Source organism: Chrysemys picta, chromosome 8 (genome assembly GCF_011386835.1).
Source record: "Chrysemys picta bellii isolate R12L10 chromosome 8, ASM1138683v2, whole genome shotgun sequence".
Taxonomy (NCBI): Eukaryota; Metazoa; Chordata; order Testudines; family Emydidae; genus Chrysemys; species Chrysemys picta.
Genome location: NC_088798.1, coordinates 46,140,153 through 46,151,206, shown reverse-complemented (window position 1 = coordinate 46,151,206; position 11,054 = coordinate 46,140,153).

Below are 11,054 nucleotides of genomic sequence, written 5' to 3'. Positions count from 1 at the left end.
GGAGGGGGAGAAAGTGTAAAATGAATAATATAAACTACTGTGCTTGAAAATGAAGAAACAAGTCTCTCTAGAGGTGCTGAAATTGCTGATCAGGCTCTTCTAAGTCTTGAATTCCTGTGGGGTTAGTTTATACAGATTTTCATGATGGTTCCCAGTGCTTTACATTAAACAGACTTTGCACAGCTAGTGACTATAAAACAAAGATATTAATGCTCCAGCAAAGCACACAGCTCTTAATATTTTAAAGTTCCCTGTATTACAGTTAGATTAGATGATTCAGGCTCAGAATACACATGACCTTCATCTACCCATGGCGATGGCAAAAATACCTGCTGCCAATAACTGGGCCAAATTTCATTGAGGGTAATGGGCAACCATGTCAGACACTACATTGAGGTTTTTTTGGGATTGGGGGGGGGGGAATGGGGAGAGAAGGCATTTTGTCAGCACCCGCAATTTGCACCCGGGAACCCTGCCTGTATAATTAATTGCTTTCCACAACCAACTTTCATGCTCTTGAAACACAAATGGTAGGATCCCAAACCCTTCCTACTTTGGCATTATGAACAAGTGATCCAACAATAGTTCTTCAGCTGCTAAAACCCTCCTTTCTCCCTCCAAAACATTCAGTCTTTTGGGATCCTACACATCTCAGCAGAGAGATAACAATATTCAGATGGGCTCTCAGGCACAAATTCAATGTGAGCTCCGTCCATGCAGTCTTGCTTTCTTTCCCACCCCCAAAGTCCTTGATAGTTCTTTGTATCTCATTTCTCCAAGCTTTTAAGAGATCTACTCCTTTCCTATTCTTCCCTCCCCTTCTCCATAAGTGTCTGGTAGTTCTGTCCCTCTTGACACCCACTGATGTCTGCCCACTCCTGATGGTGATTGACAAAAGGGTTTATTCCTGTGGATAGTTGGGTCCTTTCTCACAAGTGCTGCTTCAGAGACCACTCTCTCGGAGTTTGTGGTCACTTAGCAGCCAGATTTAATCATGTAGTATTGCTTCTATATCAAAGCAGTTTATTGAAGTATAAACCAGAATAATTATCCCTCCTAAGGGCTGGTCTACACTGGGGGGGCGGAATCTATCCAAGATACGCAACTTCAGCTACGCGAATAGCGTAGCTGAAATCGAAGTATCTTGGATGGAATTACCTGGGGTCCACACGGGATCGACGGCTGCGGCTCCCCCATCGACTGCACTACTGCCGCTCTCTCTGGTGGAGTTCCGGAATCGATGGTGAGCGCGTTCGGGGATTGATATATCGCGTCTTAACGAGATGTGATATATCGATCCCGGATAAATCGATTGCTACCTGCCGATACGGCGGGTAGTGAAGACGTACCCTAAGACATACCATTGAGAAATGAGGCAAAATGCATTGATGTGACAACACTACTGAACAGTGGATTGGGGGAGAACAACAAATTGCCCATAGAAAGTTTAGGAAAAGACCACCTATGCCAAAAGCAATCGGTCCTTGGTTCTGACAGTACAAATATTTCCTACCTGTTTGGTACCTCTGAAACTTGGATGATAGTTAGCCAGCTATGAAGGGAAAACAGTTTAAGAAGCAATCTAGAGTTGATGCCTACATCTAAATTCCAATCCTTTGTGGAAACATGAAAAACTATATTTCATTTTGTTCTGTATAAAAGGAAAACAAGTCATCCAGTACACAATGGATTTCCATTAACTTGTGTTACCCACTATTGATTATAATTTTATTGACTTAGAGCAGTTGCTGATTGGAATTTCCATTAAACTGATTTATGGAGGTTTATTTCATAGCTCTCTTAAATGACACTGTGGCAAAACCTGGTGTAGATGCAGTGAACCTAAACACATTGTTATACTGATGTTTGAAATTACCTATGCCATTTTTGACCCTAGTGTCAGTGCTCCAAAATACAAATGTTTTTATACTTTTTTATGTTGCTTGCTAAGATACAGGTAAAACCCAGCGGTGTAAGTACCCAAATAAGTCCCAGATGATTTTTGCAGGCCTTCACAAAAGTACCAGAAATGGCTGCCACCTTACTTATGAGTGTGTAATGTTTGTGACCAAATCTCAAGATTTTGGAAGAGTAAAAAAGTTTTACTTTGAGCTTGATACCATGTTTAATGGGGACAGACAACTGTAGGATTTCTACTGCAATGGGCTGTCAAAATCCCCCTGAATAAGGGGCTTCTTAAAACTTTCCACATCCGTCAGTAATATATGTGACACTGTCTGGATAAACAATATTCACCTCCTTACCCACACACCCATATCAAGAACAAAAAATCCATCAAACCTTCAATCTCCCTACCACCCACATCTATACATGTCTGTTGCCACCTATGGCCCAACACTGCTTTTCCCCACCCCGCTGCCCATGTTCACATCTTCCCAGCATTTCACACAGGGTCCTCAAGCTGGATCGCCTATCTAGCAACTGTTTCTGTCGAAAGGTAAATCATTTGGCCCAAACTATAATTATTTGCTACTCACTGGTGCTACATCCATGAGTGCAAGCCAGAACAAAGGTAATCATTGAGTTCCACACCAGCCTTAACTTACTCCTTTGATAGAGACTGTGTGTGAGTGAGTCAGACAGGCAGGCCTACATGCCATCCACTCCAACTGACTCTCTTGCTTCAGAAGTGGAGACCACCTGTTTGTTCCTTTGATTCCCTGTGATTAACTAGCATTTAAACAAACAAACAAACAAAAACCTCCCACTGTCCTGGGTCTATCAAGAAGAGGCTCAGATGAGACCCATTCAGTTCATCAGTAGTCTGGTGAGAAAATGTAAGGCAATACTAATTAACATTTACAAAATGCGAAGCTAAGAGAAGTTCAGAGAAGAGATTTCAATGGAAAATAACACAAAGGCTTTTTCTAGATAAGTCTCTGGTCATATTGTAACTCAAGTTAACTGAATGCCAACTAACTCAAGTTAACTGTTACTGTAAATTATTAATCTAGATACCCCACAAATGTTTGATCTAGGATGAAAACATTGGTTTTGAGATGTGCTTCCATTAGGTAACTTTAGTTTTTCAAAGTGCTAAATAAAATTGGCCAACTGTTGTGTTGTTATAGAAACAATTTACCTCCAAATTCTACCTGAGACTGGCAGCAGCAGTCTCATCAGTGTTGGGGTCTGTATTCAAAGAGGGAGTATCATGTACTTTGCAATAGAACTGACCCTATCACTCAATACTGTAGTTCTCTTCCAGTAAAGAAAAGTTTATTTTTTCAAAATATGTTTATTAAAATAATTCCCCAAATTCACTTCTATTGAAAATGACTTTCAGTGGGAAGAGTGTCTGAAGTGAACCTTCCTGATGCATTAAGAAACCATGCAAACAGTGGTTCATATATATATTTTTTTAAATGGAAATTTTACTTTGAGCCGTGCAAAGAGATCTGCTTTAAAATTTCATTCCTTGACTACAGGAAGAGAGAATTCTGGCTACCTGGTTGTCACTTATCGTGAGTTAAATTTAACATATAGGACCTACACAAGTAAACTGTGCTTGCCAGTTTCCTGGCATCAAAAATAGAATATACATTTCATTTAACGATCTAGGATTTTGGCTAAAACCAACAGTGGTACCAACTAGCATGATTATCATGAGATAATTAGACCCAGAGGAATGGAAGTATTTGGCCATAGTTTGTACCTTTGTAACAAACCACATCCCAGATTCTAGTGTGACTTTTCTTGACATGTTTTCTTCTGAGGTTATTGTGCATGAACTATAGATATTGCACTGTTCTAATTCCATTGTGCTATAACCTCAAAGCACCTATTGGAGATCAAGGCCCCAGTGTGTCCAGACACTGTGTAAACAGACCATCCAAAGAGTTTAGGCAGAGATTTTTCTAAACTGCCTAAAGAGTCCGGATGCCCAATTCATATTAAAGTTAATGGGAATGGGCATGCAAATCCCAGAGGTAGCTTTGAGGATCCAAACCTTATAGTCTAAAGATTTTCCTTCTTCGAGCTTTTCTTTGACGTATTCTTAACATAACCATATTGTCTCAGCTACTTTTGCCTGATGTTTGCACAGGTATGTTAGTCAAAGCTTGGCTGGGAAAAGCCCAATGGTGTCCTAACATCAGTAAGTAGCAAACAGTTCTTGTCTCTGCGTCAAGTTGAGAAGACACACAGCTATTTCTAATCCATGAACCAAGAACTGGAGTTGGGGGATGGGGACAAAAAGATCACAAAGTACATTAAGGCTTCATATCTATCATATTTATTCATGTCTTCCAATAGGGAAGGCACACTTGATCCTGAAAAGTGCCCCATTATAGAAATGGAGGCCATATCACCTGGATCGATCGGTCTTCAGCTGTCATTAAGACTGCGTCGATCACAACACATCCGCCATTCTTCTTGCATTCTTGCCTTTCTTCTCCTTGTTCATCCAAAACGTTTAACAATGTCATCTTCCCATCTTCTTGGAGGCTGACCAGGTGGTCTTTTCTGTTCTTCTGGGTACCACTCAGTAATGATTGTGGTCCACCTATTGTCCGTGAACCGTGCTATGTGGCCCGCCCATCGTATCTTCTTATATCTGCTTTCCATGACAATATTTTTCACACCGCTGTGTTCTCTAATCATTTCATTTGGGATACGATCCAGAAGGGAAATTTCCCAAAATAGCTCGTTCCATTTCCCTTTCAGCTACCGACAGCAGCTGTTCTTCTCTCTTCATCAGTGCTCAGGTTTCACTTCCATACAGCATGGCTGACAGCACTTTTGAATTGAAGATATTTGTACGTATGGTTTTGTCGATTTTTCCTTTGAGGACGTCCTTGATGGAATTAAATGCACACCATCCTGCCCGAATCCTTCACAAGAGTTCTCTGTTCATATCTTGGTGCATATTAACTTCTTGGCCCAAATATATGTACTATTCCACTTCTTCAATTTCTTCTCCTGTTACCATTATTCAGGCTTTTCTTAAGACGTCTGATCGCATGTATTTTGTTTTGCAACGGTTCATTTTCAGACCAACCTGACTGCTTTTCTTGTTTAGTTTTCATAGCATGCTCTGCAGTTGGTTGGTGCTTTCGGCAATTAGTACGATGTCGTCCGCGAATCTGAGATGAGATAATCGTTCTCCATTTATATTAACACCACTCCTCCAATTGATCTTGTTCATATACATATGAGGCCATATACATGTAGACAACTAAGATTCATTGGCCCTGGTTCCACAATGAGATGTGTGCAGGCGGACAGTGTGCCTACACAAAGCCCCACTGAACTGAATTGGCAAGTGTGCATCTCATTGCAGGATGGGGGCCTAAATGGGGAACAGACACAGATCCTGCAGAGGGAAAGGAATGGAGTGTGCTGGGGGTGGGGGAGAGATACTGTCAGTTTCCTTGTATTTCTTTGAGAGTCTCTCTCCAGATAACAGGTGGGCAGAGAGAGAATTTAAACAGAAAACTAGGGTGACCAGATGTCCTGATTTTATCGGGGCTGTTTCTTACATAGGTATCTATTACCCCCCCCCCCACCCCCGTCCCGATTTTTCTCACTTGCTATCTGGTCGCCCTACAGAAAACACACACCATCGCAAAAGCCATATGCCTTTCCTCCAAATGAATTCATGGGAAAAAATTCCTCTTGGTTAGTGGAAGGGAGAGCTTATATTTTCCCTCTTTTTCCCCTCCTATCTATAACAAAAAGCTGTCTCTCCTCCTTCCCCCCCACCCCAAACATTCTTTTCCTCACCTGATGCTTGGAAGGGGAGACTCTGTGATTTCTCCCTGTCCTGGCCGCTGGCAGTCATTCCATTCTAGGCAGGATGCTGCTGGGAAGAGTGGCAAGAACTGCTAGCTCAATCTTACTGAAAAAGATGTTAGTGCCTAGAGTTCTAAAGCCAGCAGCAAAGACACTGTAGATACTGTTAGTCATCAAGCAATGTGATTTTATTTTATATTTTTGCTTATAGAAATTTCCTCAGTATGAGTCTGGAAGCACCATGAGTGCCTTGGTGGAATGGGTTCCTGCTGGTTCTGCTGAAACGATTTGACAACATTTCCCTTTTACCTCTGATTTTAAGGATAATTTTCTCACTTCTCAAAGTTCCATCTTTTATACGTTGTATGATGCTTGGTGAGACCCACCTATCTCTGTCCTATCTTTACATTTTCTACCTTTACTTAACAATATCATATATGCATTTTCCAATACCAACTTTCTTCAGAGATTCCCCTTCATATTTGTTCCAGCAGCTGATATTGGACTCTAAATTTACTGCTAGGCGTAATTGTGAAATGGCTTTAGAACTCTGGGCACCAACATATTTTTACAATAAGATTGAACTAGGTGAAAAAGCCCCAGGAGGTGCACGTTTGCTTATAATGTCTATTTTGAAAATGCAATAAAATCTGACAGGTTGGGCATCTCTAGGACACTACTTCAGGTTACTAAATATACTCAACTCTTGTCCAAGTAATGTATTCTAAATACTCAATGTATGCATCAATTGCTTATAAAGTGTTTTTAGGTATCTCATTGTTTGATTATAACATGGTTTTGGATTTTGATCAGAATGTAAGCCTCATTATGATCTTTGCTTGTGCCGTAAGTATGAACCAGCTCCCAAAGCTGTGCAGTCAGGGCCGGCTCCAGGCACCAGCCGAGCAAGCTGGTGCTTGGGGCTGCAGATTGAACGAGGTGGCATTCCGCCCAATCCTAGGGCAACACGGCCACTTTTTTTGTGTTTTCCGCTCCAGCCGCTCTGTAGGGGGCGGCGGCGTGGAGGATGGGAGTGCCCTGCAGCAAGCCCGGCAGGGCAGTTCTCGTCCTTCCCTCCCCGCTGACCGGAGCGGAGCCCTCCCTGCAGGCAGTGTGGTGCGGTGGGAGGGGCCGCATGGCAGCGCCCTGCTGTAGACCTGGCTGTCCCCCTTCTCTCTCTCCCGCTCCCTCCCCCTTCCCCCTCTAGCCAGCCCCCCTGCACCCATGATCCGGTCGTGCCGCAGGTTTTGGGGGTTTTTTTTGCTTTGCCGTTCTGGCCGCCCCGTGTTTTTTTTTTTTTTTTTTTTTTCACTTGGGGCGGCCAAAAAGCCAGAGCCAGCCCTGTGTGCCGTTATATCTAATGCCTCATATAAGGCTTGATCCAAAGCCAGTTGATGTCAGGGGAAAAGCTTCTGGAAGACATTCTTACAAATGTACTTTGTGCCTGAGTATTGTTATGATTTATAGATGTTTCTTAAGACTGATTCTTCTTCAAGAGTTTTGTCCTTTATGTGTAGTGCATTTCAGGTTGCACCTGCACCCATGATGGGAGAATTTTTCCCTAGCAGTGTCCATGTATGTGCACCAGCTGCCTCATGCTCCACACCCAAGGTATACATGGGGCTGCTGGACCACCACCATTTCAGTTCCTTCTCAACGCTTGTAGTTTCAGATGGAGCACCAGGGTCATTGTGCTTCTTCAGCTTTTCTGTAAATAGATTACAAAATTAGTTGGAAATAGCTAGTTTTTAGCATGGCTGGGGTCAATTCCCTCATTTAGGAACCACCCACCTCCTGCAACCAGTGGCAGGGAGAGCATGCCAAGGATCTCTGTCTTTGAGTTGTGTGGATTTCCAGAAGCGCTTCCCTGTAACAGACAACCATGACTCCTGTTTATGCTGCCTCCACATCCCTTCCAGGTGCTGTATCTGCACATACTTGCCTGCCTGACCTCTTCGGAAATGGAGTTTTGGCTCAGACAATTCCTTATGGACAGGTGCATGACAGTGGGACTTGATTCTAACTGGGAAGATTCTCCTCTACTGCACCAAGTACTTCAGCTTCTTTGTGCATGGCTTCAGATAGTTCTAGGGCCTCTGTTCCACCCCACTTCTCTGCCTGTTGTCTCCAAGATGCTCAGGTGAGCATAGCCAGAGTAGATGGAGGAAGGAAGGAAGATGGATTCTCTTGTAAGAATAATAGGGGAAATTTTCCCCAGGCAGATTCTTCAAGAAGAGGCAGAAGTTCCCATCCTATCCCAAGTCAGGGGAGAGATTGTGTGCAGACTTGGGACACCCAGTACCAGGAAGGACTGGAGCAATAGTTTGCTGAAGAGCAAGGCCATTATGCTCCCAGTACTGAAGGGTAGTATTTCAGTGCTGCCAGTGGCTGTATCAGGACCGGTACTCTTGGATCCATCACGGACTATCTGTGTTTGGAGGAGGAAGTCACTCCATTGTCTGTGGCCCACTTCTTGCCATTGCTGATACTGCCAGAACCAGAGTCACCACGATTGTTTGGGGTTCTGCTTCTGGTACCAGGACACCAGTCAAAACTCATCTCTCTGTGATACCCTTCACTGCGCCTCCTCCCCCCCCCCCCCCCCAAAGTCTAGGTAGAGCCAGACTTTCACTGGTAAGATTGATGAGCAGAGGAAGGTCATTGCCTCCTCCTGTACGGGGAGCTCCCCATTGGTCTCAGCTCAGAGTTCTCTGACTTGAAAGGGGGATGTCAGGGTTGAGGAGACCTATACTCAGACTACTCCCTGAGAGGACCCTCATGGGGGTCAAGCCCAGACAGAGCTTCAGAATGTCATAATATTCCCATGCAAAGGAGTTGCCACTCTATATAAGTGGTACCCATCTCACTGAGGTCCTGCACCTATGAGGTCCCACAATGAGATTATTGGAGCCTGGAAGGTCCATGAGCTTATCAACCGATGTCCCCCCTCCCCATTGTGGATGGAATTGTGGGACTCCCGAGGGGAGAAGAGTGCATGCAGCCTCCCCAGGAGCTACAGCAGCAGTCAGGAGGAGAGATCCAGCCCAAGAGGATGACAGAGGCCCTTCAAATTCTCTGGGAAGCTCTGTCCAGACTGTTGGATGTCCTACATAGCACAGGCCGAAGCAAGTGGTTCTGCTATCAATAAAGCTATACTCAAACTGTCCAAAAACTCTGGAAGCCAGAGGCCACGGTTGTGTTTGTGTCCAAGTGGGCTGAGTAGAGGTATTTTGTGCCTGCCCAGGGTTTGAAATACCTCTTCTTGCACCTTGCCCCCACAAGTCACTGGCAGTGGCAGCAATGATGGCGTCCAGTCTCCAAGTGCTGATAGTAAAACCATATTTGGCCATCTACAACAAGCTGACTGAATTTATCAAAAAGATTCTGCAGTTTCAGTCCCTGACTGATGAGGTAAAGCTGTGTTGGCTAGATTTTCCTTGTTGCCTGATCTTTAATTCTGTATTATGGGGGGAGGGATAGTTCAGTGGTTTGAGCATTGGTCTGCTAAACCCAGGGTTGTGAGTTCAATCCTTGAGGGGACCACTTAGGGATTTAGGGCAAAATTGGTCCTGCTAGGGGGATAGAATCAATGACCTTTCAGGGTCCCTTCCAGTTCTGAGATGTCTCGGTCTCTCTCTCTCTCTCTCTCTCCTACCACCAGTAGGCTGGGATGACACTTTTATAATATGTTACACTGACACCGTTATGTTGAATGCATATTCAGTAGGGGATTTTCCCCCTTTTTCCTTATTTGTATTTCCTCACCTTGCTAGTATTGGAGTGTCTTTTTCCTATAGGTTAGTAATATCGATTATTTCAACTTATTATCATATATATTCCTTACCATGGCCCTTTTATGATTAGGTATCACATTTGTTATTTCTGTCCTAACTGAGCATTTATGTTCTTTCCAAGTTGTGGTGTACCTGTTAAGTTTAAACCGGTATGAACTTAGGAAAGCCCCTATGCTAACCTCCTTTAATGCATCCTCCATGTTAAAGGTTGCAGCTATATATGGACCTTATGCTTTAGCTCATTGCCATCTATCTAGGTGAAAGGTCCCAAACATATGTCTACTAACTTTACCTTAGCTCAACATACAGGATGTGGCCTGCGGGTGCCTTCTGTTACAGCCAAAATATACTCTAATATAAACCTATTATAATAAAACAAATAATCAAACCCATACGAATATAAGAAACTTATAAGAAAAGATATATAAGCAAGCAGGCTAGCCTTAGATGTATCTCATGTACCTGTTATGTATGTCAGTTCGTTGCCAGGACACTTCTGTGGTTCACTCGTGTACCTGTGGTCAGAACTTTCCCCTTAAACTCTATTTTCAGCTCCCCAAATACTTGGGGTTTTCCGTTGGGCCATTTATCTGTGCAAAGTTTATCTATTCAAAATTCATAGATCTCAAGCCTAATGCTAACTTGCTGAATCTAATGTCTTACAGGTTACAGGCCTTTAGGTTTCTTGCATTACTGCTAAATATAATGCAAAGCAATAACTATAATAAAGGCAAGCTTTCCCCACTGGGCTACAGTAGCAGTGAATATAATAAAGGCAAACTAGCCCACTGGGTTACAGTCTTCCCCCTCCCCCCCCCTTGATAGGTGATTTGTTAATGAACCCTATCACATAAGATGAGGACTTTATCCTTAACACAATAGATAACAAGTCAATGGGAATTGCCCCCTGCTCAAATTAGTGTGTATATATATATAAATGTGCCTTTGGGGTTTGGGAAAAATTTGATCCTGTGACCCTGCACTCCAAAATCAGTACTTGGTCCTGCTAGTGAAGGCAGGGGGCTGGACTCTATGACCTTCCAAGGTCCCTTCCAGTTCTAGGAGATAGGATATCTCCGTTAATTATTTATTTATTTCAACATACCATACCACAAATGGATTAAACATTGTTGTCCAGAGCAAGTCCAGGAAACTAAGGGTTGAAATCATTAATCGTTACAGGTTTGCACCTTGGTTTGCCTATAAAAGAAGTCTAATGCTTTAGTTAGGAGCCAAATATGTTTCCTTGCATCTTTATATCCTAGATTAAAACACAAGTGGTAAGAGTGAAAAATATTAACATACATTAACTTTTTGTTTAGGCTATATAAAGGAAAAATTGCAAGAGAGAAGTCTTTTTTTTTTTTTTTTTTTTTTTTTGGGTGAATTAAGCCTTGTAACTATGACTTGCAAAATGCAGCTGCATTTTTTTGTTTCTGCTTTACACAGGAAGTATCAAAAGTTTATATGTTGCTGGCTTTCTTTACCATGCTGGGTATGTCTGAA